Source organism: Bos indicus, chromosome 2 (genome assembly GCF_029378745.1).
Source record: "Bos indicus isolate NIAB-ARS_2022 breed Sahiwal x Tharparkar chromosome 2, NIAB-ARS_B.indTharparkar_mat_pri_1.0, whole genome shotgun sequence".
In the NCBI taxonomy this organism is placed as follows: domain Eukaryota; kingdom Metazoa; phylum Chordata; class Mammalia; order Artiodactyla; family Bovidae; genus Bos; species Bos indicus.
The window spans coordinates 20054910-20081246 of NC_091761.1; the positions used below are offsets into that span (position 1 = coordinate 20054910).

A 26337-nucleotide genomic window follows, 5' to 3' on the forward strand; every position below is an offset into this window, starting at 1 on the left:
TTCCCCTTGATTCTTCCATTACTTGGAGATCTTTTTTTTTTTTTTTTTTTTTTAACACATTGGATTGTTTCCCTTAGCATCCTCTAAAAGTGATTAATGGGTTTAGTTTTTTTTGGTGTCCTACTGATTTAAATATACCTGATATGTTTCAATTCATTGCATTTATCATCCTACTCATGCTCAGATGATTCCATCTCTAGTCAGCTGAATCTTCTTTAAGCTGGCACCCAAATTCTTTGGACAGAATCCTAGTAGTTTTCCATCATTTCCTTGCTACTGATATGACAAGATAGTCCCGACTCATTTAATAAACTTCCTGCCTCACACCCAGAATCAGTTGTCTTTCCAAGAGGTTTGTTTTCTTTTGGTGGGAAATAGAATTTACAGACACAATCAGGGTTCTGGAAGTGCTCATTGCTGTTGGGCTAGTCCTTGTTTACAGGCTTTTCCAGTGGGCAGAACTAGAAAATGAGTACTTTTAAAATATAAAACATATAATGAGTTAGTTAGCTACCTCATTCATTTTCAGAACTACAGGATTTTTACTTACTCTCATTGATCTAACATCTGTGCCTGCTCTCACCAAAGCTACAAATCCCAGTTCTCAGTGACACATGCACACACATTTTTGTTACTAATACATACACAAAAGTTTCAGAAGAACAATATTAATACTACTACAGTATGATTATTGAATCAAGAGACACAAACAAAAACCAGTTAGACATAATGGAAGAAAAGACTAAATGTCTGGTAGTTATAAACAAAATAAAATATTGTTTAACAAGAAGTATTCAAAACTTATATTAAGAAAGTTATAAGCAGTCATGAAGACATAAAATTAAACTTAGTTGGAAAGATGAACTGTGTTCATAGAAAAATTCAACATTGTAATAGGATCTTAGTTTTTCTTATATTTATTTAAACAATTGCATAAAATTCCAATAAAAATGCTATTAAGTTTTTTCCTAGAGCCAAATACATTGATTTTATAGTATGATTGGAAGAATAAACATGCAAGAATAGCCAGGAAACTCCTCAAAATTTAAAAAAAAAAATACATAATATTAAAACATATCATAAACTTATATAATTAAATCACTTTGGTATTAATGCATGAATAGACAGATGAGCATAAAATTCAGAAATAGACCTACCTACGTATAAAAATTTAGTGTAAAGTAAAAGGGCATCCCTAATTAGTGAGGACAAGATATACTTTTTGATAAGTGGTATTAGGACAACTGGATAGTTATATGCAAAGAGATATTTCTGTGTATACCAGGACAACTTTTGAATGACTGGGAAATTTACAGGTTAAAAATAATATGTAAAAAAAAAAACTGGGTGAATTTCTCTAAAATCTGGCATAGGAATAACTCTCTATATTACAACTGAAAGTCAAAAAGTAGTAAGTACAAAATTTGACATGTACAATTACGTGAAAACAGGTGCTTTACATCTAATCCACAGGAGTTACATCAGGCTCATTTTATAGAGGAGAAATCTGAGACTCAGAGAAATTAATATCTTGGCAAAGTTTGCAGTTAGTAAGTGGCAGAGATAGGATTTGAACACAAGGAAATTGTCACTTACGGCACACTGTCACCGAGACTTCTGTTCACCCTAAGCACATTGAGAAAATCAGAATATAGATATTTTCTGGATCCTAATTACAATTGGAGAATAAAATCTTATTAATATTAGTAGGCTAGCTCCATTGTTTGATGTAGACTTCTTGTTGAGTTGAGAAGAGTTTTAAAAGGCATAGGAGCCTGGGGAGAAAGAGAGACTTCAGTGTATCTTGAAGACAAACTATAAATATGATATGATAACTCACATGGAAATCTATACCTCTCAGTTCTTATTGTGTCAGAAACTCTTGCATTGCTGCAGCAACCTCATCTCATGCTTCCTTTTATCTCTACACTGTGAAACATCGCATCAACCCCAAGAATCCTGTCTTAAATATAAGAAAGGTGAAAGAATATTCAGATCTTTTAATTTACTATCAGCAAAGACAGTGTCTTGGTTAAGTTATTTTAATGGGAATAACTCAAACTGGTTGTTGGATTTATAAAGAAGGTGCCAACTAATTGGAGGTTTCACTTCCCGGTTGATATTTTGTGTTTGTGCAAACTAAGCAATTAGTACCAGCCTTTGTTTCTGCTCTTCCTGTCATTTAACTTGTTCACATTTTAATTTTTCATTTCCTTCCAGTGCATCTCATACTTAGCCAACAAATACTGAATTTCTATTTTCTGTTTCTTCGGGAAACTTTACAGCCAATTGTGCTTTCTCTCCATTAAGAACATAGTTAAAGGGGCTGGTGAGAACAATTCAATTCATTCTTTGGTTCCATAAAGGTTTGTTAAGCACTAACTAATATGTCAGGCATTGTTCTAGGTGTTCGAGATATAAGGAGGATAAGGCAGCAAGTTTCCATTCTCAAGGATCTTGTCTTCTATAGAAAGAGACAGAGGAAAAGCAATGAACAGACACAAAACCAAATAATAATCAGAGTGATTTGTTTTGTGAATAAAACATTAAACAATGATGTGAGAGGGACTGGGGTAAGGATCTTCCTTAGCTTGGATGGCCAGAGAAGTCCCTGAGATTTGAGTCACATGAAAACCCAGGCAGAAAGATGTCTGGACAGAAGGAGTAAGTGCAAAGACCCTGATGCAGGAATGCACTTGGTGTGTATAAAGACAAGGAAGAGAGCCTGTAACTGGAGGGGAATGAACTATCAGTTCAGTTCAGTCATTTAGTTGTGTCCGACTCTTTGTGACCCCATGGACTGCAACATGCCAGGCTTCCCTGTCCATCACCAACTCCCAGAGCTTACTCAAACTCATGTCCATAGAATTGGTGATGCTATCCAACCATCTCAACCTCTGTCGTTCCCTTCTCCTCCTGACTTCAATCTTCCCCAGAATCAAGGTTTTTTCCAAAGAGGCAGTTCTTCGCATCAGGTATGCGAAGGTATAGGGCTTCTCTTGTGGCTCAGCTGGTAAAGAATTTGCCTGTAATGTGGAAGACCTGGGTTTAATCTCTGGGTTGGGAAGACCCCTGGAGAAGGGAAAGGCTACCCACTCCAATATTCTGGCATAGAGAAGTCCATGGACTGTATAGTCCATGGGGTTGCAAAGAGTTGGATAAGATTGAGTGACTTCCACATACATACATACATAGGAATGAACTATACTGAACTGTAACTGACCTCCAAGTAATTAAGGATTTGCTTATTTGTTAGTTTATTCATTTATACACTCTACCTTCTCCCCCCAAAAAAGGATTAAAAATTGCTCTTTGAATGTTGCTGTTTCTTAGAGTGCTCCAGGCACACTTTTTATTTGAGAAAAATAAAAGCAAGTCCTTTAGCAGGTAAAATCCAACAGATAGATCTAGGACAGGCATAAAGACTATGGATGCAGGATGTTCACTTCTTTTTAAAGGCTCACACACCTTGAAATGTCATTTAAGAAATTATTTTTAGAGAAGATTGTTGCATTTAATTTAATTTCAAATCAACAGATCCATTATATTCTCTAATTAATCATGGCACATGCTATTTACCAAACTCCTATAAAAACAAATTTCTTTTGTACACATTACAAAGAAATGTTACATAAAATTAAGCACCAAGTAATGACTTCAATTTGCGGTTAGTTAATAATACACAGATGATCATGCGGCTGTAAAGGAAGCCACTTGGGATATTAACAGATATGCTGGTACAGGGGAATTAGACACAGGCAGACTGTGAGCTCTGGGAATAAAGAGGACCCAAGAGTTAGTGGACATTAGATGTTCTGGCTCCAGTAACAAGCAGAAACCTGCTAAAGGCCTTTGTCCAGAAAAGCCTGTCTGAATGAATTTTAGGTTTTTCCATTGGTTTCTATTTTTTTATTTCTTGCCAAGCAAACAGATTTTACAAAACTTAAAGGAATTTTCATTTTATCTGAAATTTGATGAATGGCCTTGACTCAAAAGCTTTTCCTTTCAGCTTTGCAAGAAGCTCTAATTGTCCCAAGTTCTATGAGCCATGTTTCTGGGCTAATTTTTTGCCACTTAATGATCCAAAGCTAAGATACTCAGACTACATTTTTGGAAGTGAAAACAAAATACAGTAAAGCCCTAATATTTGAAAGAAACCAATGCTTCATTTCTCTGTGGTCTGCAGGCTACATAAGTGATCATATAAACCGACATACAAAAACGAAAATTCCCTATCCCATGGTGTAGCGGATGGGCTGGAAAACCAGTGGGCCAGATTTGTGATTAATATCTGTTTAATCTCTTAGGAGGGGAGGAATAGAAAATTGGTAGGAGACTGAAGTGGCTCATCTTTCTCTTACAGAACAGAACTTTTCTGATATTTTCTCAATTCCACTTCTTGCTCCTATCTAAACGCCATGTAAAAGGGGATTTGTGCAGTGAAAGAGTCATGGTGCCAAGTCTCATGGCAACCCACTCCAGTACTCTTGTCTGGAAAATCTCATGGGAGGAGGAGCCTGGTGGGCTACAGTCCATGGGGATTGCGAAGAGTCAGACACGACTGAGAGACTTCACTTTCACTTTTCACTTTCATGCATTGGAGAAGGAAATGGCAACCCACTCCAGTGTTCTTGCCTGGAGAACCCCAGGGACGGGGGAGCCTGGTGGGCTGCCATCTATGGGGTCGCACAGAGTCGGACATGACTGAAGCGACTTAGCAGCAGCAGCAGCTAAGTCTCAAAAGAGGAGTTCAATGCTTTGAGAAGCAGAGATTCCTAAAGTTCATTTAAAGTTCCCACTAATTCAGTGTGACTCTCTTTTGTTATTTAGTCTATCCACGTGCTTCCTTTTCTTTGTACATGAAATGGGTACCAAAGAGCTATTTACTTCATGGTCATGTTTAGCTTTCACTTTTAAACAGGTGACCAACTTCCTCCTCATCCTGAGTGCAGATTACATCAGTCCCAATATGGCTTCTCTTAGCCATCTATGGCTGCTTTCTATCTCCCAAGGATGCGGGATTAAGTCACTCTTATTATTCTTCCTGGAAAAGATGGGAAGGAGGAAGTCTACACCCAGAATGAATGTTCACTATAGTCTTTACCAGGCTTTAGGGCAACAAGATAATGTACTCACACAAACTGGTACACACCCCATTACGGGACTAATGACGAGCTGAAAATAAAAAAGAAACTTAAAGAAGAGAAGCCTCAGAAAGGGATTAATCAACAACTCCAAGGCAGTATCATGCTGTGCTTATGTGTTTTTTTGCAAATATTGACTTTGAAGAATTAAACATGTGACTAAATTCTATGCCATTGTTCCTGTAAAAGAAAGCATCTCTGTGACTATTTGAGGACAAAGGTAAAATGCAGAAAAATAAAGGCCAGAGGGGCCCCCAGCATAGTGCTGGAAACTTCCCCCACTGCAGGAGGGCAAGTGCTGTGCATGTGGTTACTGAACATGGTGTATCATATACAGAGAGAGCGATCTCCCCCGACACATGTCCTTTGAACTGGAAGAAGGAGGGAGTTAGGAAGGGACCTCTGTTTCTTCTTCCTTTGAGTTTACAAAGCCATCACAGGCTTCTCCAGACGTAGTCTGGGACAAGGAGAAAAGTATGAACACAGGGGAGTTGAAAATGGGCCTGGGATGGGGAGACAGAAAGTAAACAGAAGGTTCTGGAGCCCAGGCAATTCAAATAGCATGCAATACTAAATCAGAGAAAGAAGGTATGACTTCTTTAGTGACAAGACTGCATTGGTTCTAGAAACCAGGGTCCCTCACTGGGCAAGTCGTGACTGTTTCAAGCAAGATCATCCAGTCGCTGACCAAGATGTCAAATGGCAACGCTTCGATTGAACTATTCGCACTGTATAAGAGGTGCGCGTGTTCTTTCACGCAACCTTCTTAGAGCAGACAGTCTCAGGCCAAATCTTGACTTCCTCCTGACGGCATGTTTACTGACCCTGTGCATTTAGATGTGGGTATGTGGTACATTAGGTGATTATTCATCATATATTCACTCCTGCCCCCCAAATCCTGGCCCTCCATACCTTCACACGGGGTTGTACCTTCCTGCTCCACTGATGCTGGGTTTGGCCACGTGACCTGCTTTGCTCAATGGGATGGTAACAGACATGACAGAAGCAAAGACTGGAAAGCTGCTAGTACAGTCGGGCTGGCCCTTCTCATGTTTCTGCCATGAGAAGAAAATGCCAAGGCCAGCCTTGTGATTGAATGAGGATGACAACAAGCCTGGATGGCAGATCTCGATCCAATCTGTAGACTGAGATCAAGGCCAACTGAATCAAGCCTGGACCAGACAAACCCCATGTATGAGTGAGAAGAAACAGTTGTTCTTTAAGCCACCAACATCGGGGGTGGTTTGTTATGTAACATTTGCAGCTGTAGGTAACAGACATAAGCAAAACTGCTGACTGAGCAGGCAAAGGAGACAAGGAATATGCATTGTATAGTGTTTGTAGGACACAGAGAGTTAGTGGCATGGTGGTGTCCCTGAGTAATTAATGGTGGGGCTCTCATATGGAGCAGACCTTTGGTGCCTGGTAGCATGATGCTATAGCTGAAAATAGAGCAAGGGTGAGATTTTGGTAGCTTGTGGAACAGGAGAGGCTACTCTGGGCCTCCAAGAATATACATATACCAGCATGTACCAGTGACTATTCTGGGTACAACTTTGTATACATCGGAATCCAGGAGGGCTCTTGTTTTTGGAGCAAGGAAACAGAGTGTGCTAGTATTGTTCTTGATGGTGGTTTCTTTGTTTCATTTTGTTTTGTTTTGTGTTGCATGGCTTTGAGAGGGGCACGGAGGAGCCTGGTGGGCTGCCGTCTATGGGGTCGCACAGTCGGACACAACTGAAGTGACTTAGCAGCAGCAGCAGCAGCAGCAGCAGAGACATGGAGAACTGAAGACATGGTTTAGACTCTGCCTGCAACTGATTCCCTGGGCTGGGTTGTTGGTTGATGGGAGAAGCTGAAAGAGCTAATTTCATGAGAGACTTTGCTATTTGGACCCCAAAGTGGCCCCTCCTGGGCACACTGAATGAGGCACAGAACCTGGGTGAGGACCCTCATGCTCAGGAGCCCAGAGAGCTTTGGCTTCTTGCAGACTGGTGAGTGAGAGAGGTATCACCTGGGTTACAAACTCTGTTCCATCATGGGCTTCATCCATTGCTACCATGGTGAGGTTCCCTCCAGCTTTGTCATGAGTGGAGGAATAGAAGATACTGGAGTGTTAGGGGACTTGCGTGAAAGGTGTGCGAGCTAGGCCATACTCTCTTTGGGGATGCCCAGGAATCTACTGGGAAGTTTGGCAGAGGTTGGAGCAGGGAGGGCTGAGAGAAAGTCATTTGAGATAATGTTAATGGGACCTCATTTGAATGCACGTATTGATGGGCTGCGGAGACATTCTACTTTATGCAGGTGATTCAGAGTTCTAGTTGGCCCAGTGCCCACTCTAAGTACCCATAAAGCTATCTTGATGATGCTGAGGGGAGGGGTCTTTTTTTCAATGGCTTCAACAAATGACCCAGCCCTGCTGGAAGAAGAACACAGCTAAGCTATTACTTCTATGGAAATTCCACTGTATCATTTTAGGATGATGATAGCACAAAGGGAAGTGGAGGAAAGAAATAAAAAATGAATGAGAAAGGGTGATGTGGTCGGTGGATCAGTACATTTAGAAGGTATCTTAACATACATTCAGTGGAGGATCTATCAAGTTCTAAAATAGGAAGTAGTTCCAGACCACACCCAAGAAAATAGCTTTTCTCTTGGGTGCAGACCCCCTGAGTCCCCTGTATTGCTTTCTGTGGCTAGACTCCAAATTCCTGATAAAATTGTCGTATATTTAGAAGAGTATAGATGTGCTTAAGCAAGTGGATATTGAATCCCAGCTCTGTCACTCACTAGCTCTATGAGCTTGAGCAAGACAACTTAATTTCTTCCTTTCAATTGTATTCATTCACTCACTCATTCATTCAGGCATCCATTCGTCTAACACTTCCTGAAATCATATTGTGTGTCCAGGTACTCTGCTAGGCAGTAAAACCAAAGATAAACAACTTCTAGCCACATGCAGCATAACATTCTAGTGAGAGAGATGGCAAAAAATCCAATAAATGAACAAATAAATTAAAAAATGTGTAGAGCATTATAAAGAAAAAACCAGGAGCTAAGATGGAGAAAAAGGTACTTGCAGTAGATAAAGTAACTAGGGAGTACCTTTTTAGAGAGGTGCCATAATCTTGGGAATATGCTTAAGCATAAAGTGGGGATAACAATAAAGCCTGCATTGGATCAGAGTGTTGTGGTTGTTCAATCACCCAGTTGTGTCTGACTCCTTGCAAGCCCATAGACTTCAGCACGCCAGGCCTCCCTGTCCCTCACCATCTCCCAGAGTTTGCCCAAGTTCATTTTCATTGCATCAGTGATGCTGTCCAGTCTCATCCTCTGATGCCTTCTTCTCCTGCTCTTAATCTTTCCCATCATCAGGGACTTTATCAATGAGTCGTCTATTCACATCAGATAACCAAAATACTGGGCTTCTACTTCAGCATCACTCCTTCAGGGTTGATCTCCCTTAAGATTGACTGACTTGATCTCCTTGCTGTGCAAGGGACTCTCAGGAGTCTTCTCCAGCACCACAGTTCAAATGCATCAATGCTTTGGCATTCTGCCTTCTTTACAGTCCAGCTCTTACAACCGTACATGACCACTGGGAAGGCCATAGCCTTGACTATACAGACCTTTGTGCGCAGAGTAATGTCTCTGCTTTTCAATACCTTGTCTAGGTTTGTCATTGCTTTCCTGCCAAGACCATCTTACCTGTCTCCTGAGAAACCTGTATGCAGGTCAAGAAGCAACAGTTAGAACCCTGTATGGAACAACTGACTGGTTCAAGATTGAGAAAGGACTACAACAGGGATGTCTTGTGTCACCCTGTTTGTTTAACCTACATGCTGATCTCATCATGAGAAATGTCAGCCTGGACGAATTACAAGCTGGAATCAAGATAGGTGGGAGAAACATCAACAACTTCGGATGTATGGATGACACCTCTCTAATGACAGAAAGGAAAGAGGAACTAAAGAGCTTCTTGATGAGGGTGAAAGAGGAGCACGAAAGAGCCAGCTTAAGACTAAATATTAAAAAAACTAAGGTCATGGCATCCGGCCCCATTACTGCATGGCAAATAGAAGGGGGAAAGGTGGAAGTATTGACAGATTTCCTCTTCTAGGGCTCCAGAATCACTGCGGATGGTGACTACAGTCATGAAATCAGAAAGCAACTGCTTCTTGGCAGGAAAGCGATGACAAACCTAGACAGGGTGTTGAAAAGCAGAGACATTACTCTGCCAGCAAAGGATCATAGTGAGGGAGGCCTAATTAGACAATGCATGCATAACACATTTGATTTAGTGCTTGGCACATAGGAAATGCTCAACAAATATTGAATATTTCTTCTATTCTTAGCACATATACTTAGTACACCCCATGGACTGTAGCCTATCAGGCTTCTCTGTCCATGAGATTTTTTAGGCAAGAATACTGGAATGGCTTGCCATTTCCTCCTCCAGGGGATCCTTCTGATTCAGGAATCAAACCTGCATCTCCTTTGTTGCAGGCATATTCTTTACCGCTTGAGCCAAGGGGAAAGCCCACTTAGTACACAGTGCTTAGTACATAAACTTAGGAGATAGAATCGTACACAGTAGGCACTAGGTAAATGTGTGCTGTTGATGGCTTATGAAAAGCATATGGTGGCATGGTGCCACCTCATCACTGTCCAGTGCTTCTGGCAGCATCAGAGGGGCTAAAATTGCTCTCTTACGTACATACATATGACAGTAAGGAATATATCAGCCTCTGGACCCCCAGAGTGGGTCCCTGCAGGATAATATTGTTCCAGGCAGAAATCAAGAGAAACTTGGTACTGATTTGTGCCACAGTTGCTCACAGTACAAACAGAAGCCACCAGGGCTGTCCACTCAGCACTTCTTACCAGACACAGAAAAAAAGATGTGTTTTTTTTTGTTTTTTTTTTTAAGAAAGATGGAAGAAGGGCATTTTTAGTGCAGGCTGCAGCTCTTTACAACATAAACTGCTCAGCCAAGGGGAATTGAAATGGATGGAGCATATGCAAAGTCAGCTAATGAATGGAGTTTGGGTGAAAAAAATGATAAAAGAAATTGCTTGATTTTATTTTTCTATAAAAAAATAGAAAAGTGGTCAGTGATGCAGTTCTCACTGACATTGAGCATTCAGGGGAAGGAAGCAGTAGTACTTCTGTGATCACACAGTGGGTATAATAGGATTAAGTATAATAATTTATTTGTAAAATAAAATTTCAATTATATCCTGATTGTATGAATTTCCAGAACCATCATTTATTAGGTGGGAGACATAAACCTACCACATTTGCTGGTCCAGCAGCAGAACTGGAGAGAAATTACCTTCAGCTAAAGGATGGTATATTGGCCAGTATATTGGATGTAGGTATAGTGGCATATTATTAATGGAAAATACACCCTGGAAAGGGGGGAGAGCGCAGATTGACTGGTGGACAGTTCCTTTCTGGTCTTGGTCTGTTACTTGCAGACCCGGGCTGCATTGGTACCTCTCTGGGCTTCCTGATTGCTGTGCTCAAAGAGGTTACAGGTATACTGTGATCTAGTGAACCCTCAACCCCTATGCTCTGGGGTAACTGAGGTCCCCAGGTGGTTGTCAGTCCAGGACTAATCAAGGGCAATGTGAGGGTTCTGACAGCATCCCCGTAGTCCCTGGAGATGGCGGACTCCATGAGCTTCTCCGCAGGGCACTGAGCGCTCCCAAGAAGGTGCTCTTTACTGAATACCTCAAGGGTCCACTGCAGAGTACACTGCCGCCCACTGTGGACAGAGGGCTGAAGAGATGCTTGGGTTATGTTCCCGGAGAGTGACGTGCAGTCCAAGCCTGGACTGAGAGTGGAAGATGGGGAGTCGAGGAGGCCAGGTGGGACTCCTGCAAGGCATAGCTCTAAAGGCAGCCCTGTACCTCTTTCTGCATATATCTAGGATACTTAAGCCCATTTAAACATGCCCTTTCAAAAAACAAATTTTATTTATTTGGCTGCACTACTTCATAGTTGTAGCATGTAAACTCTTAGTTGCAGCACGTAGGATCTAGTTCCCTGACCAGGGATCAAACTTGGGCCCCCTGCATTGGGAGTGAGGAGTCTTAGCCACTGGACCACCAGGGAAGTCCCTGTGCCCTTTAACAGAGTCCACACAGTGGCAGGGTGAGCGTTTCATGGCTGCATGGACATTCGGCACGTTCAAGCATCTTTCTTTTGAGATTCTTAGAACAAAAATGTTTGACTGGATATGAAATCCATTTCCATTAACAAAAGACATTTTCAACATTTACATTGGTGAAAGAAAATAAAAAAGAAGAGCTCTTCAACTCTTTAAAGACAATTTCAACTGTTGTAAATTTTTGAATGGCTGTAAAAAATAGCTTTAAATTTTTTATCACTTACTTGTGGGAACAAAGTTTCTCATCAATGGTGACTATCAAGAATTTGAAGAGATCATTAAAAAGACTTGATCAGGACTTGCTTGTAGCCATTTCAAATATAAAACTTGGTATGAAACAGTTATGTGCATGAAAGCAAGCTCAAATTTCTCATTACAAATTTTGGAAAAGATTTTATTTGAGGCTTTTATACAAATTCAATATTTAACATCCATCTCTAACACCCTACATTTTATTTTTATTATCATAGTAATAAAATTTAAAGAAAATGTAATAAATATTTTCACCTAGCCCACGTAGATGTCCTCAAGTCCCCCCAGTTTATTCCAGTGTGGTGTACAAGTATTATCACATCAAAAAATATCTTGGTTTCAAGCAGACCTCAGAACACCTGGATGCTAATACTATTCGCTACTAACTTTCTCTGACCAAATCACATGAATGGCTTGGCTTGGGCTTCAGTACTCTCATCTGTCAAACGACCAGATTAGATTAAGTTACTCCTAAGGTTTAATTGGAATAGTCTATTTACTTCAATGGTCAAGTTATTTTTAACAGCCTGTTTATTTCTATGGTCATGACATGGATTTATTGCTTATGAGGACACCTCTTAGCAATTGATCATGATTTTTAAAATCATTTTATTTATTTGTTTATTTTTGGCTATGCTGGGTCTTCATCGCTGCTCAGGTTTTTCTCTAGTTGTGGTGAGCAGAGGCTACTCCCTAGTTGCGGTGTGCAGGCTTCTCAGTTTTGCAGCTTCTCCTGTTGTGGAGAATGGGCTCTATGACCCACAGGCTTCAGCAGTTGTGGCGTGTAAACTCAGTAGTTGTGGCTTACAGGCTCTAGAGCACGGGCTCAATAGTTGTGGTGCATGGGCTTAGTTGCTCCATGGAATGTAGAATCTTCCTCAACCAGTGATCGAACCTGTGTCTCCTGCATTGGGAGGTGGATTCTTCACCACTGAGCCACCAAAGAAGCCCTGATCATGATTTTTAAACAACTTTTATACAAAATAGTCTGCTATAAACCAAAGAAACTTGTATGCATAGAACAGATAATGGAATTGGATACAACATTGTGACCAAACTATTTATTAGCAAGGAAAATCTAGCCATTGCCTTGACTCCAAAGAACTCAAAGTACTATGCTAACACCACAAGCCCTTTTGCACAAGTTAAAATTTCTGCAAGCATTTACCTGTTCAAGTTTGGAAACACAGATCAATTTGAAGGAAGCCCTGGTATCCTTTCCCTCTGCAATCAGAGGCTCTGCTGATATGGACTGTGCCCACATTGATCACTTTTACATTCCCAAAAGGCCTGCGCATTGATTTCTAGCCATCCCTTTCACTTTTGAAAACAACTATCTCAGATGGAGAGTAAGGCTGAGTATCTCAAAGGTAATCACTACTTTTAAATCAGCTTGCTTTGAACCAGAATTCTACCTTACCTACCTTCTTGTCCCCAGCCTCTTGCCCCTCTACAAGCAGACAAAGAATTTTTTAAAAAAATAAATAAGTGAGCAAGATACAGCCAAGAGCAGATAAAAGCTCTAGTGCAGACCCTAACATCCATGTACTTTAGTAAGAGGTCTGGAAAAGTATGTCACTGAGTATCAGAGAACTTTGAAGTATTAAAGCATCCATTTCAAAGGAAAGGGTTCAGAATAACCATGCACGTGCTCTCTGATCACCTATACCATTGACTATGTAAGTGCATGTCTCCTGACTGTTCACAGGCACTCTTAGAATTAGAAATATGTACAGCCTGGAGAAGTCTGAGTAGCAGAAAAAGTTATAGGTATGTATCGTGGTGACTTATACTCCCTCTGAGACGTGTAGTCATTTTTCTAGGAAGATTGAACATCAAAAGCTATATGAAGAAATGATCTAACATTGTCAGCTCATTTATTCTAAGGATTAGTGTCAACATCACAGAGAACAGGCATTATAGAGTAGAAGCGCGAGTTCAGGGTTTGGTCTTTGGGTGAAGAAGATAAAGTACAAGTCAGAAATTAGTAAGGTTTTAAAAACAATGGGGTCTCTTGGGTGTCAGCAGGAACTCAAGTTACATAAAAGGAGCATTTAGTAAAGATGAAAGACATCATAGAAAACCATCTGTAAAATTCAAGAGCCTATATTGTAAAGCCATGGGAAGGCAAGAACATTTATTTAAGCACCATATGTAGGGCACTGTGATAGGTGCTTTCAAATCTTTCAAGTCGAGTATAACTATAGCATCATTCCCTTTCTAACTCGTGATGAAACCAGGACTAATAAAAAGGTTGTGAAATTTGTTACAGCTAGTAGATGATCAAAACCTGCTAAGTTCAGACTTGGGGTTGACTTTACACATACATCTGATGGATGTGCCTATTTTTCTGCTTAATTAAGGGGAAATTCTCCAGCCTCACATTATCTTCCCTTCTGGTTCCATGAAGTCCCACAATTGCAGCTATGTTCCTTCAAGTCTTTTGTTTTAAGTGTTTCTCAAATAAATTTAGTTACTCAAGGGTTAGCTGGTTAGATGGGGTTAGATGGTTCCCAGGTTCCCAGGCATTTATTTGAAAGGAAAACATTTCTTAATGACCTCTTGTAGGAAGCCAAGAATAAGTCCCCATAGGGTTGGGAGTATCTCATGGGTGGAGGTATGTCTTATGGTTCTGGGGCTGCTGAGGGGCCATACCACCACAATACATTTCTTCTGCACTCTTTTTAGTTGTATACTCTGATTCACTCTTCACATGACAGTGTTGTAATATTTACTACCGAGAGAACAGAAAGATAGTTGAGTATTTCCTCTAACAAGATTGATCACAATTTGATAGTTTCTTATTGGTAGGTTAGAAAACTTCTTTTGAACTTCGAAACTTAATACTGTAAACACCTTATCTGTGACTTTCCACTGCAGTTACATTCCAAAAACAGGAAATGCTCCAAGGAGAAAACTAGGCTCTGAAAGCAAGCCTTCTATTTCGTACTGCGCTGTGTGCTATGCTGTGCTTAGTCGCTCAGTCGTGTCCAACTCTTTTCGACCCCATGACTGTAGCCTGCCAGGCTCCTCTGTCCATGGGGATTCTCCAGGCAAGAATACTGGAGTGGGTTGCCATGCCCTCCTCAAGGGGATCTTCCAAACCCAGGGATCAAGCCCAGGTATCTCGCATTGCAGGCGGATTCTTTACCCTCTGAGCCACCAGGGAAGCCCATTTCCTACTGTGGCTGGGGCAAATTAGAGACGGATTCACAGCATAGCTGAAGAAGCTGAAAATTCAAGGTCTTTTCCAAGGCTCCAGCCCACAGGGCAGAACAGTTACCTATGCTAGAGGACAAAGAGCAATGCTTCTGCCTGGGGGCATCACTGCTCTTGCCTGCAGTGGTCCCGGGGCTGCTAGCTGCACTGGCAGGCTAAGCACAACCTCTCCATCTGCCTGGCCCCATAATGACAGCTTCTTCTGGCAAGAAACTTGAGCAGCCTGACCCATCTCTGCCTTCAGTGGGAAAGTACTCGAACCAGCCACAGCTCATTACCACTTTGATGTGGGCTTCATGGCCCACCTGGTGTCTTGACCTTTTTCTTCAGGTCAGACTTGGAGAGAAAGAGAAGGTGAGGACCTAAGACTGGGGGTAGTGGAGGGGGTGAGGCTCCCAGCTCCATTAGAGGGTTACAGTCTCCAAATCTATGGCCTCAGGTAAGAAACACTTTTCAAGCAAGAAATTGATGAAGACTTTACAGATGTGACATTGCCAATAAAAGACTCAAGCAAAAAGTCACCTTTTGAAACTCTCAGTAATAAATGCATTTTGATCAACCATGCTAGAGGAAAGACTGAATTACTTGTCCATCTCCTTTCTAGGAAATATTAAAAGATTGTCATCACAGAAAGAGGCAATCAAAGAGTGTGAAGGCAAAAAAAAAAATAAGGTAGAGGAACAAGCATTATAGATCTATATCAGACAATAAAAATATAGTGTTATTTTTCTGAAGTTTTTGGAAATCTGTGATATTTGTCAGTTTTAGAAAATTTCTGATTTGATGCCATTTCTTTACTCATTCAAATTAATTTTCTCATTCAAACATGACTTTACATTCATATTTTAAAATTCTTTTAAGAAAAGGAATTTCTTACTGTGAAAATTCCACACTGTGAAAGAGTGCCCCATGAATTAAGCTTCAGGTGCTACAAATGAGGATCTGTTCCTAAAACTTCTGCTGGGATACAAAAGGCTGTGCCCAGCATCTCTGTGTTCTCAGGGGATCTCTGCCAACAGGGATGTTAGGAATTGGTGCCTAGTTCAGTTTCATAGCAACAACAGTGGGCTGGACTGGGACTTCAACTCTATTTCTGGATTAACTTTGATCTAATTATGTGCCCCTGGGCAGGAGACTATAAAGTTCATGACTGTATTTTCCCATTAATAAACTGGGATTCTAAATAAGAACGCCTCCTCATCCTTCCTGCATGTAGTATTGCAACATACATGTTAAAACTTTTGTAGAAGAAGATGACCCACCAAAAGGAAAAAGCCATAGCTACCAGGTGGTGCAGCAGTAATAAAGAATCTGCCTGCCTATATAGGAGATGCAGGAGACATGGGTATGATTCCTGGGTCAGGAAGAACCTCTGGAGTAAAAAATGGCAACCCACTTCAGTTTTCATGCCTGGAGAATTTCATGGACAGAGGAGCCTGACAGGCTACAGTCCATAGGTTTGCGAAGAGTCAGACACGACTGAGTGACTGAGCACACACACACGCTCACTCCTTGCACATTCCTCTGGCTGGCAGGAAACTGAGGTTACTGGTAGCATCTTGGTCAAGCTTTACCACCTAAACATGCTGTCCCCACACCGCCCTTGAGACCAACTGAAAACCGTCACATGTCTCTTTCTAAACTTCCCCAGAGTGGCGGTGTTGCTTGTGGTGGTAGGTTTCCTTTTTTCTTTTGATATATATGGAAGAAGTGGAAACACTCATTTCCCTCCTGTTTTCCATTTCTCTGTCTTTTTATGTTACTCAGCCCTTCCTTTCCGTATCCTCATTAGCCTCTCACCCCATCAGTAGCCCAATACCACTTCCCTCATGGTCCAGAGGGTAAAGAATCTGCCTGCCAATGCAGGAGACACAGGAGATATGGCTTCAATCTCTGGGTCAGAAAGATCCCCTGGAGGAAGAAATGGCAACCCACCCCAGTATTCTTGCCTGGAAAATTCCGTAGACAGAGGAGCCTGAAGGGCTACAGTCCATGGGGTTGAAAAGAGTTGGACACGACTGAGCACATGGCACACAGCCCTTCCTTTCCATATCCTCATTAGCTTCCCACCCCATCATTAGCCCAGTGCCACTGCCCTCTACTTCCTGTTGGATTTCTGACCTTGCCGTTTCCCTCTTCCAGTTCTTCCAAAGGCTTGTGAAGCATCCCAGAATTTAGGCTGATATTCCACGCCCCTAGATGGGCCATGAGACAGTGGATGAGTAACAGAGGGTTGGCTTTGTTCAGATTTGGGGAGGGTCGTCTAGTGACGGAGCCATCAGTGCTTTGTGGTCCTCACTGGTCACCCAGTGGTGTCACTCAGGGTCCTCTGGTGCCTGAAGCAGAAACCCCTGACCTGTATTCCCTTTCCTGTTACTCCCTCACCCCACCCAAAGCTAGTTTTGGCTTCTGAAATGTGCAGGAAATGAGCAAATGAAAACAGAGGGAAATAATCCCTAAAGTCAACAACTAGGCAGCTACACTTAAATACCTAAGAAAGGAGAATGACACCCTCAAAGGTTTCATCAACCCATGAGCTGGGCAATGAGCTGGTCTCATTTGGAAATCTTCTGTGTCTCTATAGATTTGTTTCTCAAGGTAAATCACCACTCTGCCCAGCCACATTTGTTAACAATGCATGTAACTCTTAATGGCATCTCAAAAGCATACTTACTCTCAATTTCGCTTCTCATTCGTTTTTATGATGCTAGAGAAATTCAGATTATATAGGCTTTCTTTGTGCTGAGATGGTAATTTTATATCACTGTAGATTAATAGCATTTTTAGTGATATTTGGTATCACTCATTTGTCTCCCAGGGTCGTAAAGATATATATTTTTTCTAATTTGGCTTTGCCAACAAATAAAAAATAAGAGTCTTTTTCTGTTGAATGAGCGAAAAAGTCATTCTGATCATGAAGAATTATTCCCTTTTAACATGCCCACAATCCACCATCTAATTGTTTTTGTTATGGCAGCAATACAGTTTCCACAGGAATGTGCGCATGCGTGTCTGCATGCACGCGTACAGCTTGGCCTGCGGAGGATTTTCTTCTTGTTGCTCCTTGATCTTCACTTTGAGTTCTGATTAGTGAGCCTCCAGTTTTTCTGTTTAGAACCTATTCATCCAGGCACCTCTACTCAGGAAGACCAAGACCTCCCACTGCTCCATTTCCTCTCCCTCCGTCCTGGAGTTTTGCAGATGCGTGGCTTTTGTAAGCATATTGAGATGTCTGGAACTCTGTTCAGAGAACTGGTCCGGCAGTGCTCCCTTGGAGCAAGTACCCATTCCAAGGACGGCTATTATGGAACAGAAAGACAGTCAGACTCGGTTTAGCTATCAGCTTTTAAGACCTTCCTCCATCTGCTGAAATGTGCGCTGCAAAGTTTCACATAAAGTGCTGATTAGTACCTCAGTGCAGATTCGTAGAACGATCCACTCTCTCTCGGTTTACATCCCACTCTCCTAACTACCTACTCACCTGTTCTATTGGAAAATTTTAATCATCTCTCTGACATTAGCTTGGCAATTTCAGCGGCCACTTCCCATTCCGTCAAAGTCTTTGTGCTCCATTTCATTCCTATTTCTTTTCTGCTTGTATTAATTATTTTTGCAGCCAGCATATGTGTTTGTCAATAATGCATTAAATTTTCCATGTGTCAGTTCCTCAGCCCATCAGAGAACCCTGCTTTTACATTCTGAATCCATTTTCCCTTTTCCCAATTCAGCTCATTTTGCTCTGTGTCTGTCTCTATTCCTCAGTCCAAATCCATCGGAAGTTGCAAGAAACATGGCACTCGCACAGTGGTCCCCCTGCTTAACGCAGTCTAGTTCTCCACAGAGCCTTAGGTTTGGGCCTGCAATGGGCTGCACGTTGCCTGAAAGCCCCATGACTTCTTCCTTACCTGAGATGCCCTCACCTTCTGAAATGCTGGCTTCTGGAATGTATAGAAAACAGTTTTCCCACCTCACGTCAAGGACTGAGACATAAATTCCCAAGTAAGCTCGGTGTGGTTTGGTGGCCAAGTTGTGTCTGACTCTTGAAAACCACTCCTGACCCCCCTAGCTCCATCCCCAGTGTGATGACTTTGGTAGTGAAAGAAGCCTTCCCTTAATGGTCATGCAGAGGCAGACCTAGCATAGTCCTAGGCCTGCGCCAAGGCTCTGTAAACGCCCACACAGTCGAATGTGTTGCTTTAAAAAGTTTGAGACCCACAGGCTGCATTTTAGGGGTGGTGCAAAGGGTAGGCGTTTAGCTCCTTTTAAACAAATGAATACTGTTCTCCCGTCTGTCCCAGTATAACCTATTTTGGGGAATTTTCTAATGGTTGACATTTCCTTTCATGGTTAATACCAAAGATACCTACAAGTTGTCATAATCCCGAGACTCTTCTTTTATCATGGCTTCTGAGAATTCACTAACTAGTTCCCTCTCACAGGCCAAGGAAACGCCATTTTAAAAGAACTCTCTCTGTTTCTCAGAATGAACGCCCTTCTGGTGAAGGGCACACGAAGGGAAGTTTGTTTTCTTGTTTTGCTTTTGTTTCAGATTCCCTTGGGGGTTACACACATCCTGTTCTAATTCCCCGATTCCTTGGGGAAGCACTCAGCCTGTGACGGACGGGAAGAGGAGGGGTGCAGGCCCCGAGCCCCATAGACAGGGAGGAGATGGGCTGAGGCTCCTCGGCGTCTGGGCTGCCCACTTCGTCTTCTCTTCTGCCCAAGTCCATCACTCACGTGCACCGGAATCCCCCGAGTGCCACACACTGACCCTTGGTAAGATTCCATTTTTTACTTCCCTGCACCGTGACCTTCCTTGGCCAGCTCCTCATCCTTTTATCTGCCTTCAACCGCCTGGGGGTCGGTCCTTCATGCCCACGCTGCCAGAGAATGCTGGCAATAGAAAATGCTGGAAAATTGGAGTGCTAGGAAGGGAAAACAACAAGCTCCTGCAGGCTTTGTGATTTTAGGTCATCAGAAACGTCTTTCACCGTTAGCCCTTTTTCTAATAATCACAACAAATGATCATTTTCCGCTAATTGTCCCACAAGGAATATTGCTGTTCAAGTTTTCTTCCATGTACTCTTTGGCAGTCATGCTAATCAGCGGCGAGGACACAGCCCAAGGCCGACTGAGGGAGAAGGGGACAGGGATGAGGAAGTCCCATCATTCTGACCCCCGACTGCTCACACAGAAAGAGAGACCTTTCTGGTCAGCATCTGCTTTTCTTTATTCCTACATCTTCTTGGAAATACCTTTCTTGAACTTGAAGACTCCCTCGAGACATTATTTTCCAGATGAAGGACTTCTGCTGGAGTCTTTAATTCACGATAACAAGAAGATGAAACATTGCCGTGCCACCTCTCCGCTCAGTGCCCTTGTGTTGGAAGTTGGCTCAAGACAGACATTATGTAGCTCACTTCTTTCACTCCATGTTCAGCTCCAGTAAATAGCTAATTCAGGCTAAACATTGTCTCCTCTGGTCTCTCCCTGCTCTGCCCAGGTAACCTGTGAAGACAATGAAAATGGAGTTGGCATTGCTAAGAGAGCTCTCTGACATGGAGCTGGGCAACCACTGAGCAAGTGGGACCTCAGCCTGTATGAAGTCTGACTTTTGACCATTTCTTGTCCTACTCAAGATATCTATTGGACTCTTCCCCTAAAATAATGTGACACCCTAACTATTTATCAAACCCTTACCCTAAAACAACTTGTGATTCCTTAAAGAACAAATATTTCCAGACTTGCATCAGAGTCTATCACTATTCTCACCTAGCAACTTTAACAAACTTTGTTAAAGACTTCTTCTCTTTCCCAGAATACACTTTCAGTTTTCCCTGAATCTGAATCAGCGTCTCCTGAATTGCAATTCTTAAGACCCCAAATAAAGTTCTTTGTTCTTTACAGCCTCGATACTGATTATTGTTTGACAAAATGAAAATGAATTGTTAGTTCTTTTTCATTTACTAACTCCATGAGTCAGGGCAAGCTAAAGAAAAGTATGAGAGGAAATGTGAACAAATTTTCCGTCTTTATGTACAGGCAATATCTACAACTAATCATGCTTTAGGAAAATATTTCCTTGGAACAGTCACAGAGAAGGGCTTTGTTACGAAAAGTTGAGAGCAGGGGAATTCTACATTACACTCTGCTGAATTAAAAAAATGAAAGCTTCTATAAAATTCAGATAACTTTAGCCAGTGATAATCCCACCCAGTTTCCACATGTGTAAAATGGGGATTATGAAATTAGCTGTCTCATGGGCTTCTTGGGACTACTTCATATAATTTTTAGAATAGTATCTAGTACATAGTAAGTATTTTATAAATGTTAACAATTATTATTATTATCAGCTAATAAAATTCCCAGTTGCTCTTATACTAGATGATCCATTAGGGAGAGGTTGCAAACTAGCAGTCTATGAACAGGATGCCATCTACACGAAGAGAGTTTTAGAAATCTCTGTTTTCATTGCTGCATTTTAAAATTGAGAGATTTCTCACACACACAAAAAGTATTTCCAATTTTGCTTTAAAACAGGGGGACCTGTGACATCAGGCCTGTATCCTGCAAGGCAACCCTGGGCAAGAGCTGAAGGGCCTTTTCCAGGGACATGTATCACCAGTTTGCAAAATCCCGCTGTGCCCTCCTGTGGTCCGCTGAGCCGTTTGCATTTTCCCTCTCCTGTCTTACAAGCCACCAAGCACTTTCCAAGGGCTCTTCTGTTTTGTTTTGCACAGACTGTAAGATGGGAGGGTAAGCAACACTATGCACATTTTATAGTTGGGAAAACTAATGAAAGGCTAGGGTAAGTGAATTGAGAACTGCCGCATGGTGAGTCACTTGGGAGGCTACCCTCTTCTCCAACAGCCTGCTGCTTCCCAGACCGCGTGGACAAACTCTGTCCTCGCATTTCCTCAGAACGTTATTTGCTGTGATTTGTAAGCAGCAGGGTGACTTGATGTGCCCGTTTCAAATGATAAGTTAAAGAGTGACCTAAGGTGTCTAAGGAATGTCCTCTCCACTCTGCTAATAAACAGGGCAGTCTCTAATTATTTGCATGGAGTTTGGCTCCCAAGATAATTCAGTGTCCGTGTGGCTCCGTTTCACCTCTGCTTATTTCCATTACCTTGCATATTAGCTGTGTCAACTTGATGGGCCTGCTGTTCCCCAGGGTGGCTATTATAAATACTGTTGCTACAGTGAAATGCTTCCAGTCTTCTGGAACCTCATTTGAACTAAGCAAGTTCTCTATAACGATCATTAATGATGTATTGCTTGCATATAAATGTTGGGTATTAATCTTTTGTTTACTTTTTCTATGCCATCAGACTTTTTAGAGTTTCTTCATAATGTACTCTTAACTGATGACCAGAAGCAGCTTCTCCTTTGTGACTGAGTGACTTTTTTAGCTGCCAATTCACAGTGGCAGGTGAAAGCTTGATCTTGGAGCCCTGGCTGATAGACTCGCTTCCCTTGGCAGACACCGTGACCTAGTACTCATCAAGGTTGCATATTATTAGTGCCCGGGCACAAAATCTCACCTGAGCCTTTTTGTAAGTCTGTCAAACAGTCTACTGGTTTACGAGTTTTATGAATTGAGTCCATGCCAAGAAGTTTCTGCAAGGTGACTGGAATGAGTTTAATGATCAACCCTGGAAGGAGGGACATTGTGGGTGCTGGACACATTCCATTCCTTTTTAACAGGAAGGGTTGGACCCACACTATAGTGGGTTTGAGGGTTCATCTGGTCTGGATTCTTTGATAAATGCCCTTCTACCAAGGTCCAGGTTCCAAGTACTGGATTAAATCTAAGAGAATCTCTCATGACTTGAGGCAGACTCTTCTTCCTATATTGAATCAGATGGGAAGAAATTCCTGCTGGTTAGTTTAGTTTGACCTTACTCTGTGAAAGTGAAAGTCACTCAGTCATGTCCGACTCTTTAAAAGCCCATGGACTATATAGTTCACGGAATTCTCCAGGCCAGAATACTGAAAAGGGTAGCCTTTCCTTTCTCCAGGGAATCTTCCCACCCCAGGAATTGAACCCAGGTTTCCTGCATTGCATTTGGATTCTTTACCAGCTGAGCCACAAGGGAAGCCCAAGAATTCTAGAGAGGGTAGCCTATCCCTTCTCCAGTGGATCTTCCCAACCCAGGAATTGAACTGGGGTCTCCTGCATTGTAGGCGGATTCTTTACCAACTGAACTATCAGGGGCTCCCCTTGTGGTTCAGCTGGTAAAGAATCTGCCTGCAACGCAGGAGACCTGGGTTTGATCCTTGGGTTGGGAAGAACCCCTGGAGAAGGGAAAGACTACCCACTCCAGTATTCTGGCCTCGAGAATTCCATGGACTGTATAGTCCATGGGGTCACAAAGAGTCGGACACAACTGAGCGACTTTCACTTACACCATGGGATTGTACAGAAATAGATTAGCATCTGTGCAGGCAACAACAAGGTGTCCATGTCTTCATGACACAAGGTCATGGAGCTTGAGCTCAGGAATCAGACCTGGATTTGAACCTCTGCTCTGCCGGGTTCAATCCCTGGGTTGGGAAGATCCCCTAGAGAAGGAAAAGGCAACCCACTCCAGTATTCTTGCCTGGAGAATCCCATGGACGGAGGAGCCCGGTAGGCTACAGCCCACAGGGTGGCAAAGAGTCAGACACAACTGAGCCACTTCACTTTCACTTTCTTTCTGCCAACATACTACCTGTGAAATTTTAAGCTTTGTTTTTTGGCTTGTGTGTGCCATAGACTCTGTATTTTTTCCCAGTTTTATTGGGATATAATTGACATGTAACAATGTACACATTTAATGTGTATTTAGGGTTTCTTAAATTCCCCTTAAGCCTTGGTTTTTCTCTTTGTTTAATAAGAATACTGACTACCCACTTCGCAGGGGCTTTGTGAGAAATAAATGAAAATATATATACAAAACACAGCCCAGAGTCTAGTACAAAGCAAGTGCTGGGTATAAAGCTGTAATAATTATCTGCTCACTATTCTGTGAGTCCACACTGATTTTAGCTGTGGAGTTCCCTCCTGACCTTACTCAGCCCAGAAGAGAAAGGCTGTTTACTGGGCTGTCACCACGTGCCCATCCTTGCCCTACCTGTCTTTGTCATCAGAAGTTAAATGTGATAGATTCTTCCGGGTTTAATTATGAGCAGGATGAGGAAATGGCCCTGTGCCAAAACCATAAATTCATCACAAGTCTTTATGGTAAGGAATGCCCATTAAAACCTATTAGAGGTAGACATGCTTATGACATGTAGACTCATGTTTGAGGAAGGGGTGGAAGATCCCATGGGAGAAAGTAGGCATAGATCTGAGGCCATTAAGATGGGCATAACACGGTCTGGGGTCATGTGGAGGGGTTTTTTTAGGCCCATGGTTTCTCTTAGCACCAATAACTATAGTCATGGGTGGGCCAGTGTGAGTGCCACTGTCCTTCTTCAAATATTCATCATTTCTCACTTGAAGGATATGAAAAACTCTGACTCTGCTCCCTGCCATCATCCTCTTCCTGCTCTAATTCCATCCTCTACACTGCTGCCAGAGTGATCTTTCTAGAACACAGTTCCACTCATGCCCCTTCTCTGCTCAGTGGTCTTTGCTGGTGTCCATTGCTTACCCAAGTAAGTCTAGTGGCCAGAAGCAAAGGATAACACCTTAGACCTAAGCACACCATTGCCAATCACTTGAGCCTTGAGTCCAGGTGGAGTTGGTGGTTGCACTAGAGGACAATACTAGCAAGACTCTGGAAAACTTGAGGAAGGCTTTTCATCACTCCCTGTAAGCCTTCACCCAGTCGTCTGGATTAGAGGCAGTTTAAAGAGTTAGAGAAAGCCACATGAGTTTCTCCCCTTGCCTGGGGATCAGATGTCTTCACAACCAAGGAAATGTTTATAGCTTCATAGACCTGAAAAGCTGTTCAGTTCCTAACATTGATTCTAGAGTCTCCCTGAAGATCCACTCTAGAGGACTTAGAATTCAGCTTTGAAAATTGACTCCTTTTTCCCTTTGGAACCACGTCTTCATATCTGCTGCCCCAGTGCCTCTAATGTGCCAGTCTTCTACTTTTCTTTAAATGTTTGCTAGTATATATGGTTGGAATTCTATGTAATTCCTAGGGGAGCCTCCATTACATATGGCTTTTTAGTGTTCTCTGAATAGTCAATTAAATCACATATAAATGGAAGTTGAGCTTGCTCATCTTCAGAAAGGCTGGGTTTTTCTTTAATAGGTAAAGTAACAAACCAGGAAGACTTGACTCGAAGGCAAGATGGGTCCCTCTGGCAGAGGCAGAAGGTCCAACTCCCCCGTCGACCCTCCAGTTTTCAATCTCCTAGTTCTCACAATAGCAAAATAGAGAACTCTGCCTGCTACCTGGGATCTGGGAGACTGCCTGGAGGGCAGAGGTGGTGCTGGCAGCAGCTGGCCCCAGGCCCTCTGACTTTGCTTCAGACCTTGCTCCATCATTGTATGAGATGCTCCCAAGTCAATCCCCTAAAACAAGGGAAAGACATTATATCCCGCCCTTTCTCAACACTGATCTCACAAGAAGTATAGACTGAGAAAGCATTTTCTAAAAGAAATGATCCTTGTGGACCCAGATTTACCACTCTGACACAAATCAGGAAACCTTTGGGTCCCTGGTTTTAAGTAAGTCAAAGCGCTTGCCTTCTGGCATACAGAATACCTGCGGAGCCTGAACATCCTCTGGGGAAGTCAACTATTTTAGTACCAACTTCTTATTGAAAAGCCTTATTTATAAAATAAGTATTTTGTTTCAAACACTGAATGAAAGGGAGTACTTGAATTCCATATCATGGCAAGCATTTCAAAAAGATACAGAGAATAACAATTTTTCTCCATATCCAAGGAGAAGACTTGTAAAATAGCAAAAATGTTTTGCAACTACTTGCTGGGAATGGGAGAACTCAATGATTCAATAGGCAGGATTTCCATTTGCACAATGATTCGCTTGTAGATCCCATCAATTAAGAGTCTAGCAAAATGGTTCCTAAGACTATTGACCTATGTCCCAAGTCAGTTTTTCTCCTTAATACAGTACAGTTTTGCTCCTGTCATCCCTGTTTGTCATTAGAGATATGACCTAAGAAATGCTTGTCATAAAAACTTGTACTCAGCAACGTATTTCTTATTAAGTTAGCCATATGAAAAACAAAAAAGAAGTTAGCGATTTCCTATAGCCCCAAGCTGCTTTGTTCATCCAATAGAAGTATAACAGCACTTTCCTCCAAAATGTAGACTAGGACCCTTGAGTATTTCACAAGTGAACAATTGCTGAGTCATTTAATTGAAGAAAACAGCTAGCTAGGCACTCATTTATTTGTACAAAAACAAAAAAAATCCAGAGGGCTTTTATCATGCTTGCACAAGATCCAGATATCTGAAGACTGTAAATCCATAAATATCCTCTGACATGATGGGCCATTACAGCTCTTAAAGACTCATTGCTGTCTGTTGGATCAAACTAGTGCTTCACATTGATGCCTGGGAAGAAGATTTATATGTTC

General features: G+C 42.1%; 1 long non-coding RNA gene across 1 annotated transcript in view; it reads right to left on the bottom strand.

The window, feature by feature from the left end:
* Positions 1 to 18: 18 nt before the first annotated feature.
* Positions 19 to 26337, bottom strand: part of LOC139186998 (uncharacterized) — a 172041-nt gene continuing 145722 nt past the window's right edge. Inside the window, exon 4 of the long non-coding RNA XR_011570695.1 lies at positions 19 to 20298. This is a non-coding gene — a long non-coding RNA (uncharacterized lncRNA). The remainder of the gene's footprint in view (positions 20299 to 26337) is intronic.